At 43.0% G+C, this 17,631-nt stretch overlaps 1 protein-coding gene across 1 annotated transcript in view; it reads left to right on the plus strand.

Moving 5' to 3' along the window:
• Positions 1 to 11,853: 11,853 nt before the first annotated feature.
• The window catches only part of LOC144685849 (PH and SEC7 domain-containing protein 2-like), a 225,679-nt gene continuing 219,901 nt past the window's right edge, over positions 11,854 to 17,631 (plus strand). The window contains exon 1 of the mRNA XM_078550800.1: positions 11,854 to 11,895. The gene's annotated coding sequence lies outside the window, so the exon portion shown is untranslated. The remainder of the gene's footprint in view (positions 11,896 to 17,631) is intronic.

A 17,631-nucleotide genomic window follows, 5' to 3' on the forward strand; every position in this document is an offset into this window, starting at 1 on the left:
GATCTCTCCTCAACTCCCCCCAGACACTTGACACACCATGAGCCAACCAGTCTCACTGAATTCCATCCTTCACACGAGGGATTTCAATCTCCACTCTCCAGGACGTCGCCTTGGAATCTTCTCCCAAACTGGCGTTTTCGCTCACCTTCCACAAGGGTTCACCTCCAGGGTTTCGAACTCTCCTTCTGATGTTCCTCTTCCCTGGGTCACCACATGCACTCAAGCTGTCTTCCATGTACTCTCTCTCACCAACTCAGCCTTAACAGTACACCACTGCTTCACATGCTCATAGCAAAGAACTACAGACCTTCAGTTGTCTCTTTGAACTTTCTTGCTTCTTGCAAGCTGTTCTCATTTTAAACCTGAAGCTTGGAGCCTTTCTCTCTGCCCCTCACTCTTAATTTCACTTAACAGGACCTTTTCCCAGGTTCCTGTACTTCCTTTAACTAGATGGTCTTCTTTGGACTTTTTCTTCTTTCACTCCCCTGGACTTTTGGGGCTTTTCTTAGCTTTGGGACTTGCTATCTGTCCTCTTTTAGGTTGCTTCTGCTTCACAGCTGCCTTCAAACCAACTGTACTCAAACAGCTTCCAAAACAAACTGCTGTCTTTCTTCTGTGTATGTCTGTGGGAGGAACCTGCCTATCTGGCCCCCTGTTGCTAGGCAACAACACAGTTCTTCCTACTCTTATGTGTTTACTTTTACTTTATAGGGGTCTAAACGACTCTTAGGAATTCATGCAGTCTTTTAAAGTGAAACTAAAGCTTCATTTGACCTTTCTTAACACACAGATACAGAATTACAAATCAAACGTAAACTTTAAAGCTAAAACTCATTCCTAACACCCACAAATACAAGTTTAAGTTACTTAAGCTATCTCCATTTCCTAACACCCCTTTGGAGAAAAGAAAGCTTCGCACAGTGAAGGTTTCTTTACAATGGACTTCCATCTTCCTCTCAAACTTAACATCATAAACTTCTGACAATAGCTTATTATCTATTATACAAATAAATTTTCCATTTTATTTCACAATTAAACATGTTATATCGTACAATTACAAAAATGTACTTAAACAAAGTCAATAAATGTAACAAGCAGGATTTCAACATATCATAACTCAACTTTTATGTTTATTTTTCCTCTTATTCCCAGTCTTTGACTCAGCAAAAAATATTTCATTTAAATCATCCTTTTCGTTCACTGTAGGCATAATTCCATCCTCAAGCTCATTTTCTGAACCCAAATGTGGTAAATTCTCATTTCGATTTAGCAAAGTCAAAATGGTATTTTTGTGCATTAACATCTCATTTCTTCTCTGGTCAAAATTTCTTTTTGCCATTTCAAGAATGTTATTGAGATGCTTTTTATATTCACACAGAAGCGTTTCATATTCCTGTTTGGTTTGATCTTTAAACTTTTTATGATATTGTTGTTTCTCCAGATCCCATTTCAAACAGATCTTTTCTACTTCTTCAGCAGTGTCAATTGTATTCTCCCTGTGGAGTTCATAATGCGTTCCATCCCTTCAATTCTTTTACATAGTCCACAAACTATATCATTCCACTCCTTTCCAGGTTTTGAATGGTCTCTTGCAAACTGTCCACTTTCAGCACTCCACATTTCCAACTAATGTTGGCAAGTTATATAAAAATTACAGTGAAAATATTGTCCATTACCTAATAACAAGACTGACAGGCTAAATTTTACTAGTCACCAGATGGTGGGAACAAAGGTGGGTGACTTGTAAAGTAGCAAGAAGTCACGTCAAGACAATTCCCTACCCCATTACCCAGCAGTGGACTGCAAGGCGGATAGGCTGCCCTCTCCATGGAGGCAGGAACCCAATATGCATAAGTAAGGACACAGTTAAGGGCCTTTTTACAGAGCTGCTGGCCTTTTGACGAAGTTGGAGTGCCCCCCCCCCCACCACTGTTTGGGGAGGCAGCTAGCTTCATGGAGGTGGCCTCCCTGCGGAAGTTCAGGGCGGGGGCTATCAAAGCCAGAGGTCCCACAGAGAGGGGCCATGGGTGGGAAAAGTGGCTGCCATGGCCCCACCAATGTCCTGCAGAGGTTTTGCTGCAATTGGATTGGCCTACTGCTGTCAGCCATCCCAAATTTCAATTTTTATTTGCCTGTATGAAGTTACCTGGAATTTGAGGCCCTCCAAGGTCTCTGACTTGCCTCTCCTGGTGCTGCTGCTGGGACTTCAGAGCTGTTAGCCCTCTCCCGCCTGCCATCCTTAATTGGATGGTGGCCAATTAGGAGGCTGCCTGCAGTAAAACCACTGAGTCGGCCCTGCAGCTGCACGTGCAGGCTCAGGGCCCACTTTTCACCCTGACATTGGTGTTATGAAGTCCACAGTAAAATTCAGCCCATCAAATATTTGATCTTAATACCAACTTGATATCCATTATACTGGTCACCAACTGTTACCAATAAGCACTCAAGTTGTTGTGGTAATGTGTCATGGCTACTTTTTTTTTGGAATCTGTAACATTCTCTTTAGTTATAACAAATAATTTAAGAGGAGACTCTTGGGCACAGATGTCCAACCTTTATGCATGAGAGGCCACATTTCCATTTTTTTTCTCATTCATGGGGCCTGCGAGCAAATTTTGAAAGGATAGAACATTATTATCAGAACAATAAAAAATGTGCATTTTTATGATCACGCTTCAAACGAGAAGACTAATTTATTAGCTTGCTTTCTTGACACAATATTGAACACTGATCTAGTGAGATATCTAGCATTATAGCCGCTAAACTAAGATGGTAGGTGATTCCTAAATGACCTGATACTGCTAAAACAATTGCCCATCACACATTGGAATCACCTCCCATTTACCTATGCATGCACAATGCAGCTTGGTGGTTTTCTGGGGACAGATCAGATCAACATCTCCCCAAAGCACATACTGAGACTTTGGAATTCCCTCCCTAAACCTCTCTGCCTCTATTAAGGCAACACATCTAGGTGCTAATCAGTAAAATAAATAAATAAATGGTCACAGGAACCCAAACGGTGACAAATTTCATAGTATAAATGTATTTAAACAGTTGTTTTTATTCTTTGGGATGTGTCAAGGCCAGCATTTGTTGCCCATCCCTATTTGCTCAAAAACTGAGTGACTTGCAGCCCTTTCAGAGGGCAGCTAAGAGTCAACCACATTGCTATGGATCTGGAGTCACCTGTAGGCCGGACCAGGTAACAGATTTCCTTCCCTAAAGGGCATTAGGGAACCAAATAGGTTTTTATGATAATCAACAATGGTTCTGTGGTTATTATTAGACTTTTAATTCCAGACTTTATTTTATTGAATTGAAATTCCACGATCTGCCATGGTGGGATTTGAACCCAAGTCCCCAGAGCCCTGAAGAAGAGCCATACGAACTGGAAACATTAACTCCGTTCCTCTCTCCACAGATGCTGTCAGACCTGCTGGGTTTTTGCAGCATTTTTTGTTTTTATTTCAGATTTCCAGCATCTGCAGTATTTTGCTTTGATCCCCAGAGCATTACCCTGGGTCTCTGGATTACGAGTGCAGCGACAATACCACTGCACCACCACCTCCCCATCCTCTTCCATCTTTCCCTCAGCATTAGTCACTAGTTCTGCATCATACATTCAGGTTTTCAAAGCTGTGCGAAAACAGACTACACTATTCTGCCATGTTGAAATCAAGGGCAGAATTTTACATCCTGCAGGCGGATGTGCACCCGATCCAATCGGGTATAAAATAGCGCGCGATGATACCGAGCGAGCATCCCAATGTCATCGCGCACTTGCGCGATATTTTGGTTGGCAGGCATACGTGAGAGTCAGCAGCGCGCCCACTGACAATTAAGAGGCCTATTAAGGCCATTATTCAATTAATTAAATGCTACTTTTCACTGCCTGTCCAACTTTACGGTTGGCGGGTGGGCAAATCAGCCAGGCAGTCTTTGCATTTTTGAGGAAACCTCATCCACGGGAGGGATGAGGTTTCCGGCATAATAAAAATTCTGTCAAAGCATTTTTTTTAATGTCTGTGTTCATGTGAGTAAGTCCTATGTGGGGATATTATTCACATTTTCCACATGGTTATTTAAGGGTTTATATTCTTCAGCTCCCTGAGGCAGCTCTCTACTTTCAGGGAGCTTGCATTACGCGCTGTCCCACACATGCACAGACTTTGACTCTCGCCCCCCAACCTGGCAGCGCTGAGCTCCTCAGCGTGCCTTTCATGCTGGCTGGGTGTTAATTGGTCAGCCAGTGTGAAATTGTGGCCGGGGGCCGATCGCAGGTGGCGGACTATTTCCCAGCTGCTCCCGGGCCCACCCGCCGTGCCAGCCTGACAATCCCAAAATCCTGCCCCAAGCGTCAGAGGAAATTTAGACATGGAGTGCAACAAAAAGGACAAGTATCCAGACATCACCTAAGTGTTTTTTTTTCAAACAAACATCAGTAAACTTTACCTAGACTCTTATCATGCTGTCATATTTTGTGTAATAGAACATTCATTCATTTTATGAAAGTAACGTATTAATACATGCCATGAATATATTCCCAAGGCAGTACAGAAAAAACTTCCTTGAATGCTCAAAGCTAAAAGCACTACAACGTACAGAGCCAACCCACGAAAGCCAGGAAGATTCCACATTCAGATACTGACTGGATGACCATAGCTCAGCTGGAAGCAAGTGTCCTATAATTGGCCTCATTACTCCTGACTTAGTGAAGTGAAAGAAGAAATCATTCTGCACTTGGGCACTATTTAGTGACCCTTGCTGGAAAGTGCTTGGTGGAGGATAGGATTGGACTTGGCTGTGAGATTTTCGAGGGCTCAATACTATGCCACCATTCAGTACCTATGCACAAAATCATAGAGGACACTATCAACATCCTGACTGTTCCCACTGCACCACTCCCCATCAGGCAATCTCTTCCCCCACCCTAATAGGCAGCCTCTCCCTTGCAGCCCTTTCCCCCCACTCCCCAAGCAGGCAGCTTCTTCCCACCACTAGTAAGCCCTTCAACAGCAAATGCAGGAGAGAAACAGCCTGTGATTGGAGGAGCAGCTTCTTGCAGGATCTGTCACTTCCACTTACATGTATTTTGAACACTTGTCCAAGGGCAAGATAGAAACCCATGGCGGGTCGGACTGTGGCCCGCAGGCCATATGTTTGACAACCCTGCTCTGGATTGCAATCAGTCTGCTTGCTCCCATCAGAGGCCCTTTTATGTTCAATTAACTGTCAAGAAGATATAATAATTCTCGTAATGTTATTGGAATTTATTGTAAAATAGAGTAATAGTGGGATTAGTCTATGTGTCTATATATGTGTGTGTGTGTGTATGAGACTTAATTGAATTAGTCTGGGTACTTTTATCTAAGAAGAGAGGTTAGGCCTGACATGTTAATTAGGTAAACATGGGGAAGTTTAGAAACATAGATGTCAAGGGAACATTTGCATTTTGAATTAAACCAGCCTAGATTGTTTTCAAAGGAGGGGTGAAATGTGTCACCTAGCCAGGCGGAGTTTAGAAACAGTAGGCAGAATTTTTGCTTGGCAGGCAGGTGTGTGCCCAACCTGCTTGAGCGTAAAATAACGGGTGTTTACGTCAGCCGAGCGTGCTGCGTCAGCATGTACTTTCGAGATATTTCGCTCGGGGGGAGCGCAAGGGAGTGGAGGCAAGCCCGCCAGTAATTAAGAGGCCAGTTAAGGCCCTTGACACACCAATTGTCTCTGAATTTACCATCGCACAGGCAAAACGGGCAGACGGGCAGGCCACAATTTGCAAAAGCTCATCTGGGGCGGGATAAGAAGGATCAACAGCATTGTCAATGTGAGTAGTGAGGAGTTTTGGAGATCATGTGCTGCTGGTTGCTTATGTGAACTGGACAGCTTCATCTCGCTTCAGCGCTGCATTCTCTCATTTCTAGGCTTCATTGCAGGACTCATTGTTGCCTTCCAGGCCCCCGGAGGATTCAGACTGTGTGGGCCCTTCCAGGTATCAGACAACCTTCCATAACCCTGGTAATGGGGATTGTGGTCTCTGCTGGAGGCACCTCCCCTGAGGAGCTACAGAGGGGCAGAAGGGAGAGGAGGCCAGGTGTCCCAATGCAGCTTCCAGGGGAGTGACCTGTGGGAGGAGAGGTGCAGGCACAAGGGGGGCAGGGCCATCTGGCAGTCCAAGGCAGAAGGGGCCACAGAAGATGGCACTATCCTGCTGCCAGGGTTTACAGGCGGCGATGCAGCTATCTCAATATGTCCAAGGTGTAATGCCGAAGGAGGCTCTGCCTCTCGAGGATTGGGCCTGAGATCCAATGCCAGTGGCTCTGAAGACCACAGTGGCCCTCAACTTCTATGCCTCCAGCTCTTTCCAGGGTTCAGTGAGGGATCTGTGTGGAGTCGTCCAATCAGCTATCCACAGTTGTGTCAAACTGGTGACAGAAGCTCTGTTCAGGCATGCATTGACTTTCATTCATTTTCGCATTGATGAGGCCAGCCAGGCTGAGCGAGCCAGAGGCTTTGCAGCGATTGCTGGGTTCTCCTTTGTCCAGGGTGCCATCGACTGCACACGTGTGGCCATCAAGGCGCCAGTGGGAGAGCTGGGTGCCTTTGTCAAGAGGAAGGGATTCCACTTCATTATCGTGCAGATAGTATGTGAACACAAGTTGCAGATTCAGCAAGCTTGTCAAAGTACCCTGGCAGCTCCCATGACACTTACATCCTGAGACACTCCCAGGTGCCAAGGCTCTTCAGTGCTCCAGCCCAACTGGATGGATGGGTGCTGGGTGACACGGACTATCCCCTGAAAAGGTGGCTCATGGTACCTCTCTGCCCCCCAAGAACAGAGGCCATGCAGCAGTACAACCGGAGCCATGCCTCCACAAGGGTGGTGATAGAGAGGACCATTGGTGTTCTGAAGATGCGCTTCTGATGCCTGGACTGTTAAGGGGGCGCACTGCAATACCTCCCCCCAGAGCAGGTGTCGCTGATTGTGATTGCATGCTGCGCTCTGCACAATCTGGTACTGGCAAGGGGGGACCCAGTGGAGGAAGAGGATGTTGACGCAGTTGCACAGGCAACAGATGATGAGTCCAGTAGTGAGTCCAAGGACGAGCACAGTGAGGAGAAAGCTGAGAACATGGACGCTGACCTGGGTAACCTGCAGGGAGGCATGGGCACCTGGGACACTTTCATCCAACGCTCCTTCAGCTAGCCTACCAAATAAGAACCATCACCACACACCAGGGCTGCAGGCTCCAAAGTCAGTCTCAGAGGGGACCATTTCCTTGGCCACTAACATACACTCTATGCCTGTGCAATAAAGTTTGAAGAGACACACATCCATCATTACATAATGGCCTATCCTGCACCTACGGGACAAATGAAGCATACAGAGGTTAATAGCACAAAATAAAATGTCATTTAATTTTGCATGTGACACATTGCTGAACTAAACATTAATCGGTGTTGTTTATCACACCATTAAAAAGGTCAAAGCAAAATGGGGGAACAAAATATCACCCGTGGTAAGCCCGTCTTGTGCTTAAGGTGCTTTACATTTATGTTTGCGGGTGCTACATCTAGATGCTTCCCCCTCGCTGGCACTGACATTGGTGACAGCCTGCGGACTCTGCTGTCTTGTTGGCCTTGGTGACCTTGTCAGTTGTTCTCTGGCTTGTGGGGCCTGTGATGGCCCTGCCTGGGAGGGAGCGGCCAGTGCTACGGCTGACGTCTCCCCCATCATTGCAGCCTCATCAGATGCCACGGTCACTGGCAGAGGGGCGGAGGAGCTGCTGCCGCCGTCATCCGGAGTGCCCTGAGAGGAGCCTGTAGAGACGACTGGTCACTTTGGACCTCCCTGCTCACCTTTGATGGATGGGCACCTAGCTGTGACACTGGGTGCCCAATCCATCTCCCACACAGTGACCAGCTGAGGTCACTGCTGGTGTGTGAGCTTGCAGGTCCGAGTGCATCCCCAGGGACCCTTGATTCTGTCCCTAGAGTAGCCTCTCCATGAGAGTTGCCACTCTCTCCATGGAGGAGACATTGCACTCGGCCATGAGGGTCAACGCAGTGATCGTGCTCCGCAGGGACTCCTCCCAAACGGAGACTGTGGTACACATTCCCTCATGTATCTCCACCAGATCTTCCTGCACAATCCAATGGACTTTCAGCATCTGCTGCCTAATGGACAACTCCAGAGGCCCATCATCAGCTATAGACTGAGCATTGTCCTGGCCTCAAGCAGTCCTCCAACTGCCGCCGCCCTAGGCACTCTCTGCCTCCGCCTGTACCTCAAGCGAATGTGAAGTGCCCTCACCAATGTGCACCGAGATACCAGACGGCGATCTTATGCCCACTGATGTGCTGGTATCTGCGGAAGTGCCTGCTTGATAGAGCAGGTGTGACACATGTGCATGGTGAGCATGGTGGTCCTCTGGGTCCTCCTATGAACGCCTGTTGGTGAACCTAAAAGGGAGAAGAAGGAGATGTCATTAGTTTAAGTCATGACACTGTCACTGTGCATGCCAGGCCCTCTGGTGAGACAACAGAGATCTGCATCATGGTGCCCTCATCTTTCGATTATCAATGGGGACTCCAGGTTCGAGGCTCACATCAATATAGAGACTACACTAGAATGGTTGCAATATCCGACATTCTCACCTCAGGGCACTGCACTCTTATCTTCGTCTGACACCCCAACCTCACCGCGACCGGTTGACCGAGGTGTATGCTGCCTCTTGAGTTCCAGGGCTTTCTGCTTATAGCGGATGAGGATGAGGAGGTGTGGGGGTCCTCCGTCAGTTTGCGACCTCTCAATATTTTATGGAATATCTTCTGAGAGGATAGAGGAGCATTGATTAGTCCACTCTGTACCTGCAGTGCCATTGCAGCCTGGCCAACCCCACTTGAAGAACATCTCACAGGGCACATCTGATTTGTGCCCTCGAGCTGCAAGGCACTCAGTCCAAGCAGCCAGGGCTCACCCCCTTGGCCAACTCCGGTGTCATTGACAGTTGCCACTCACATTCTAACACCCCTGAGGTCCAGGGGTGGGGTGGTGGTTAGCCCTTAACTGCTCTCCACACTGACCCATGCTAACATGGTACTCACCCTTCCTGGGCGCAGCAGATCATTGAAGCGCTTCCGACACTGCACCCATGTGGGCCTCACCACATCGTGGCTGCTCACCCTGGATGCTATCTTCTACCAGGTCTTCTTGGTGAGGTGCAGAGGCCTCCTCTCCCCGTCTCTGGGGACAAGGGTGTCCCTTCTGGCAGCCACCTCCTCCAGGAGGGCTGCGAGACACTCGTCAGAGAAACATGGGTCCGACTGCCTCGCCCACCTGCTCTCCTGCCTGCCATGTCCAACTGCATTGGAATCTATCGAGGGTACAGGAGACTTCCTTCCATGGCAGCCTTCCAGTGACTGCCTGGGCCGCTTTTGAATACCATAGGTGGGATGAGGCTTCATGAGAGTTTTAAAAAATTTAATAAAAGTTTGATTAAAAGTGATGGACATGTCCCAACTGGGACATGTCAAGGAAATTTTATTTTTGTACATTGACCATTTTTAAATTTGGCGCCGATCTCCCTGAGGCAGCACTTAGCCTCAGGGAGATGAGTGTGCTCTTTCGCGCACATGCACGAAAGAGCGCGCTCTTGGCTGAGGGAATCCCCCCCCCGCCCGCACAGGGAGGGCATAGCTGGGCGGGCCTTAATTGGCCTGCCCACGTAAAATGGCAGCGCTCATGCACTTCCCCCCCTGACGGGGGGAAAATTCTTCCCTGTGTGTCTCACAGTTGCCTTAACGAAAGTGTAACTGGGAGTTAGATTGATTAGAGGATTTAGAAGTTATCATAGTAGTAATTTTTAGATCTACGTATGTATTCAAAAATAATTTCTCTTATTAATACATGTTAATCTAGTTTGGTAAAACCTATTAGACTTGATGGTCTTATTACTACCGAGTTCAAGACACGGCCCTCAAAATTTATACAAATTGAAAATTAGCTGTGACAATTATTTCAGGTTTCCCTTTGGGATTTGAACAGCTCAGCATTTACCATCAGCTGTGTCATAACATAACAATATGCAAATTCAGCACATATCAAATAACTGTCAGCTAAATTGAACCGTAACTACAGTCAAACATATAACTGAACAAATCAGAGTATGTTTTGTTTAAATGTTTTCTGGCTTTTCCCCCATTGCAATCTTGAGCGCAACTATTCAAATGTTAGCAATATTTGTATTGAGTTGGCTGGCTTTTAAGATTCTGAATGTAGCTGGTTCCTGAGCTTATTGTGTAATGTGAAAGAATTAAACAAACCACTAATAAATTAAAATTTTATGTTTTCCCAAAATGTTGACAATTTTTGGAAAGATTTGAAGTGCAGTGTGGCAAGGCTATTACAACAATTGAGAAAACCAAAATACTGATAAACTTGGGAAGTCTTTGAAAGAGTAGAACACGAGGTTCAGTGCCCAAAACAAGATACTCTAGAAGATTTTTGCCAAGGCTCTGTAGAACTGAAGCATATTCCTTACTTGTGATTTCCAACTCCTCCAGTTAAGGGCTGACATTTCAGTAGCCTTTTTGATTACTTTATGTCGCTGTTCACTTGCTTTTAGCGATTTCTGTACATGGACTCCTAAATCGCTTTGCTCCTCCACAGTTCCTAGCCTCCCAACATTTTTCCCTGAATGTTTCTGGGTTTTTTAATTTCTGCCCTCTCTTGAAATTTTATTAAAGTAGTTGATTAAAATTACAAATTAGCAGATTCATGCTTACCTCATTAAAGAATACGTTATTAAATAAATTATGCATGTAACCTGTCAGAATAGCAGGATCCATCTGTTATTATGGAAAATGAACTAACAGAAACATCTCAAGTAGGGGGCTGTTCTGTGGTTGCTATGTGTTGTGTTCTATATTTGTGTTATTGAGGCCAAGGTATGAAAATTCATCTTTAAGTCTGGTATTGTTTAACAAATACAGCCATACTCATGATAATGCATGGCAGCAGTATAACCAGCATTTTGCCGCACACTCCAGAAGCAAAATCTACATAGTGTATTTGAATAGTGTGAGTTGCCATCTTATTCATTGTTACTTGATTATGCTTTGACCTTGAATGCTCTGATACATTGCTTTCCTTGCTGTTGATATACTGTGATTTTATCTTAAGTCAGATTTGTAGATATTACAAAATTACCAATGAGCGTTTTAGCATTTTTAACCAAACCTACAATGACTGTGAACGTATTAGTTTTGGGAATGGTTTAGTTGCAGTGTTGGGTTAGCAAAGATAATATAAATTTTAAATAGTTGATGGAATAATGCTGAAAGGAAATGGAGAAGATTTCTGGAATGTGCTACACCAGTACAGCTGATTTTACTGTTTCAAAATGATGAGAACTGATATCTGTTTTAATACAAGGTATATTGCTTTATATTTTAAACTCAAATTCTTGGTGAGTCTGTTGAGAGGTTTTTTAAAGATTGCTCATTAATTTTAGAAATAACTGTATAAGTAATGAAAATCATGAAATCCTGTTATTGTAGAAAATACTCCTTCCTTGTACAGTTTAGTGTTCGTCAACCCTTCATTGCTCGTCCTTATAGATTATGTATTATGGCCTTTTCTTGCTAGAATATAGTAATTGCTGTTCACTCTCTTCCCCCTTTATGCAGATTCTGTGTCCTACATCCCTGTTTAGTTCTGTGACACCTGGAACTAAGACTAGTGCAATGGAGCTTCCTAATTAGGAAGATACCATATGAAGTGCCTGGGCAGGGTTTGGGGGATGGGATAAGCCCCAGTGTGCAGCTGCTGATTATTTTGCATGGATGGCTGTAGAGAAAAGGGTGTTGTGCTGAAAGAGGTTGCTGGTTCTGGTAAGTGCAGATATAATTCACTACTGTCTTATATTATTTGTCTGTAGCATATAGATTTTTTATTAGAATATTCTGTTGCTGGTTGGGCTGTCGTGTAATAGATTTCAGCAGAAAATTGGCAATTTCTAGCTGCATTTTCACATCTATGATCTGATGTACTATCTGAGCTAGAGCAAGAATTATTGCCGGTGAATGAGTCCAGATCTTTACCTTATAAATATGAATGTGTATAATGCATTTAAAAACATTTTCTATTAGGCATGCTTACAAGGAATCACATATTATACGCACGTATTTTCTATAGAATATAAACTGCTGATAAAACAAAAGTCAGATTGTTCATAATCCATTTTAAGTTGCATACTGATAAAAGTATTTGAAAGAAATCCATCTTGCTTTTATTTAACAATGGGATTGATCTATTCCTATGAAGTTATAGATCAATCTGGTGGTAGCTGCAGTTGCCAGTTCACATCGTTGTCATGGTGATTGTACTATGAGCCTGAAATAATATAGCTGGATCTAGCTGACGCAGGGTATTGTCATTGAAGAGTTTGGGTTTGTGTCCTTCTGCACGTGGCTTATTTTTGACATGTTAAAGATTAATCTGAGTGAAAAAAGAGAAGCATATTGCATTAGATTTGTTAAACCTTTACCTGTTGTAATTAAGTATAGGTATTGACAGTTTAATCTTTTCTCCTGCTCAAGCAATTGCATTATGGGCAATATAATGACTTTGAGTTCTGAGGATCATATAATATTCTAATTATTTTTATAAAATGGGAGCATGCAACACACAGATGGTGCTGTAAAGATGAACATTCAATATGTAAAGCCAATAATTGTTTGATATAATTGTCATCAGCATTTGCTTCAATGATTTTCTAGGTGCATTAGGGAAAAACTAGACTATGCTACGGAAAGATATTGATATATCTGGCAAGTATATTGTGTTCAACAGCATCAACCATACTTGAAGGAAAATTATGAATTTAATAAAACAAAAGATTACTTGAGAGTTATCGGTAATTTTATGAAGTTTACATAATGATTTTCTTGAAAGAATTTTAAATGCTTTCGATTTTACAAGGTCTACCCATTTATTTTCACAGAAGTTTATAAAATTGTAGTCTCATAGCGGTACTTACAGTACTTATAATTTAAAAATGATCTCATATCCTGTTTTTAACAAAATGCAAGGTCAGCATAAATGAAGGTTTAAGTTGATGACCAAGCATTTGTTTCTTACATACGAACATATGTACATACAAATTAGGAACAGGAGTAGGCCACTCAGCCCCTTGAGCCTGCTGCACCATTCAATAAGATCATGGCTGACCCCACATTCCAGCCTACCCCTGATAACCTTTCACCCACCTTGTTAATGAAGAATCTATCTAGCTCTGCCTTAAAAATATTCAAAGACTGCCTTTTGAGGAAGAGAGTTCCAGAGACACACTACCCTCTGAGAGAAAAAAATTCTCCTCATCTCTGACTTAAATGAGCAACCCCTTATTTTTAAACAGTCACTCTTAGTTCTAGATTCTCCCACAACAGGAAACATCCTCTCCACATCCACCCTGTCATGACACTTCAGGATCTCGTGCGCCCGCATTTTTACTTAGCCCCCGATGGGGGGGGAAAATCCTGCCCCAGATGCGGTCTTACCAGTGCCCTGTACAACTGAAGCATAGCTTCCCTACTTTTGTAATCAATTCCCCTTGCAATAAACAATAACATTCTATTAGCTTTCATAATTACTTGCTGTACCTGTATACTAGCCTTTTGTGATTCATGCACTAGGGTATCCATGTCCCTCTGAATCTCAGAGCTCTCCAATCTCTCACCATTTAGATAAGAAGGTTTTTTATTCTTCTTGCCAAAATGGACAATTTTACATTTGCCCACATTATACTCCATTTACCAGATCTTTGCCCACTCACTTAACCTATCTATGTCATTTTGTAGACTCTTTATGTCCTCTTCACAATTTACTTTCTTACCTATCTTTGTGTCATCAGCAAATTTAGCAACTATACCTTCGGTCCCTTCAGCCAAATCATTTATATAAATTGTAAAAAGTTGAGGTCCCAGCACTGATCCCTGTGGCACACAACTCATCGCATCCTGCCAACCAGAAAAGACCCATTTATGCTAACTCTCTGCTTCCTGTTCGCTAGCCAATCTTCTATCCATGTCAATATGTTACCCCCTACACCATGAGCTTCTGTTTTCCACAATAACCTATGATGTGGCACCTTATCTATTGCCTTCTGGAAATCTAAGTACAGTACATCCACTGGTTCCCCTTTATCCACAGCACATGTGACTCTTTCAAAGAACTCAAATAAATTGGTTAAACATGATTTCCCTTCACAAAACTATGTTGTCTCTGCCTGGTTTCCTTGAATTTTTCTAGGTGCTCTGCTATAACATCTTCAATAATAGCTCCTAACATTTTCCCTATGACATATGTTAGGCTAATTGGCCTGTAGTTTCCTGTTTTCTATCTCCCTCCCATTTTGAAGAACAGAGTTACATTTGCTACTTTCCAATCTAATTGAAACTCCCCTAAATCTAGCGAATTTGGGAAAATTAAAACCAATGCATCAACTATTTCACTAGCCACTTCTTTCCAAGGGTGAAGTCCATCCAGACTTGGGGACATGTCAAACTGCAGCCCCAACAATTTGCTTAGTACCACTTCCCTGGTGATTGTAATTTTCTTGAGTTCCTCCCTCCCTTCCATTTGCTGATTTACAGTTATTTCTGGGATGTTACTTGTATCCTCTATAGTGAAGACCAAAGCAAAATACCTTTTTAATTCATCTGCCGTCTCCCTACTTTCATTATCAATTCCACAGATGCATTTTCTATAGGACCAATGCTCACGTTGTTAACTCTTTTCTTATTTAAACATCTCTTACTCTCTGTCTTTATATTACTATCCAGCTTTCTCTCATAATCTAATGTTTTGCTGTTCTTTATATTCTTTGCCATCTTCTGACCTAACACCCGCCTTTGCGCAATTATATGCTTTTTCTTTAAGTTTGATACTGTCTTTAACTTTTTTAGTTAATGACGGATGGTGGGCCCTCCCTTTGGAATTTTTCTTCCTCATTGGAATGCGCCTATTCTGTGTATTCTGAAATATCGGAAATGCCCCTTTTAATGTCTGTTTCTTCCAAAGTATTGTGGAAATGATAGTTGGAGTTCTCATGGCTTTCGTATAGTGTTTAGAATGTTATTACATTTACATTTTATTTTTGTTAATCTTTGATCAAAATATCTATTACATTGAACATCTGGATTCACTTTCTAACATTTCTGTGGTAGGTTTAGAAATACCAGGCTTATTTTCATGTAAACATTAGAAATTAATTTAGTTTTTATAGGAATTTTTAAAAGTTCTAAAATTTTATAAGTATTTATACTACAGTGAAAACTGATTAATCCACCATAATAGCAGATAATCATGAACCCCATAAATTACCATACACAACCTTTGCTATGCCTCTCCTCATCTGTCTGCATTTGTCTTCCCAGACAAATTTCATCAATGCTACATTTGCTAGCAAAATTAACTGGTACTACAACAGCTAATCAAAGCCAATCGGCAGATCATTTTTCCACACACCTATTCAGCATCCTTGCTACAGACCTGAGAAAACTCACCAGCAATGTTCCCACTAGATCCTTTCAGCTACATAAGTAAAGATGTAGGCATTTGACATTCATGTCCAGTGATCTGATTGTCAGTCACCACATTATTGATTTTAAAAATGATACAGTTTTCTGTTTAAAATATGCCTACTAATGACTGAACCATCGATTACAGAAGGAAGTTACTGGGCCCATCGTGCCTGTACCGGCTCTTTGTAAGAGTTATTCAATTCATACCACTCCCCTGCTCCTTCCTCTTAGCCTTGCAATTTTTTTCCTCTTCAAACATTTATCTAATTTCCTTTTGAAAGTTCTTCCTGTGATTGCTTCCATTACCTTTTCAGGTAGTGCAATCCAGATTATAACAACTCATTGCATTTTTTTCCCTCATGTTGCTTCTGGTTCTGTTAACAACTATCTTAAATCTGTGTCTGACCTTTCTGCCACTGGAAACAATTTTTCCTTATTTACCCTATCAAAATCTATGCCTCTATCAAATCTCCCTTAACTTTCTTTGCTCTAAGGGGAACAACTCCAGTTTCTCTCGCCTCTCTATGTAACCAAAATCTTTTATCCTTAATATCAACCTGGTAAACCTCTTCTGCATCTGTCTAAGGCCTTGACATTCCTCCAAAAATGTGATGCTCAGTATTGGACATAATGCTCCAATTGGAGCCTAACCCTATTTTATAAAGATTTAGCATAATAGATGTGTTCAAATGCCAGGCTCTGCATTGTTTTAAAAACTGGCCACTACCTGAGACCAGCACAACAGATGCTGCCAACGTAGAGGTGAACAAATTAAGTAGCTAGGAGACAGTGGTTGGCATTGGGAACATTCTTCATTGGCTGTCTTTGTTCTTTGGTGTCATAGCTGTAGTTATGCATGTGGTGGGAAGATCTGTGTGATAGTGCAGGAACCGTTCAATAAGCTGTTATTTTGCCAAATAGTCTTTATCAGGAGAAGCATGCAGTAAATGACAACAAAATTCCAAAAGTTCCAACTCTACTGGTCTCTCACTAAATGCAAAAATTCCTCCAGATAATTAAAAATGTAGATTGTATGACTATAGATAATAAAGGCTGTATTGTAATTTTAATGTTCTATTAATACACAATGTTAAATGTCAGACTTATGGTGAACATCACACCTTAGAAAGGGTACAGTGGCTTTGCAAGGGGCAGGATTTTCCATTTTGTGTCGGGACCGCAATGCTGGGGTGAAATGTGAATCCTGAACTCCACCGTGCCATGAACAGTCGCCTGATTTCGATTTTTCCTGGATTGGTCAAGTAGTGACCAAAGGGTGGGCTCGCCAAATATTAAGGCTGATGAGCTCATCTTCGAAGATGGAGGGCCACAGGAGGCCAGCGATGTGAAATTATGCACCTGTCTGGCTCCATTTCTGCCCCCATTGGCCTCCAAAAATTATATTCAAGGGGTGTGGTGCAGATTCACAAGGCCCCGAGAGTTACAGCATGAGAAGAGATTATAAAAACTGCATTCCTTAGAATATAGAAGGTTAAAGGGTTATTTGATTGAGTTCTTTAGGATTTAGGTAGGTTAGCTCGCGAGAAATGTCTTCCTCTGAAGCCAGAAACCTAGGACAAGTGTCATAACTTTAAATCAGAGTCGGGCCATTCAGAAGATAAGTTAGCACACAGCTCTTCACAGAAGAGTGCTACAAGTGTGGAACTCTTCAAAAAACAACAGATGTTAACTCAATTAATCATTTAAAATCTCAGGTTGATAGTTTTTGCTCACCAAGAATACTAGGGAATATGGAGTCAAGATTGGTGGAAGGAGTTAGGATATAGATCAGCCATGACCTCATTAAATGACAGAACAGACTCAAGGGACTGAATGGCATAGTCCTGTTCCTATGGCCAGGATTTACTGGTCGGTGAGCAGGAGGTGGGGCCCGCTCACCGCATGTAAAATGATGCAGGATGACGTCGGGTGGAACTCCCGACGTCACCCCGCCCCATTTAAATTTTCAGGTAGGCGGGGGCTCAGCAGAATCAGTTGTGCGCCTGCCGACCTGTCAATGGCCAATTGAGGCCATTGACAGAG

This window comes from Cetorhinus maximus, chromosome 10 (genome assembly GCF_964194155.1).
Source record: "Cetorhinus maximus chromosome 10, sCetMax3.hap1.1, whole genome shotgun sequence".
Classification (NCBI taxonomy): Eukaryota; Metazoa; Chordata; class Chondrichthyes; order Lamniformes; family Cetorhinidae; genus Cetorhinus; species Cetorhinus maximus.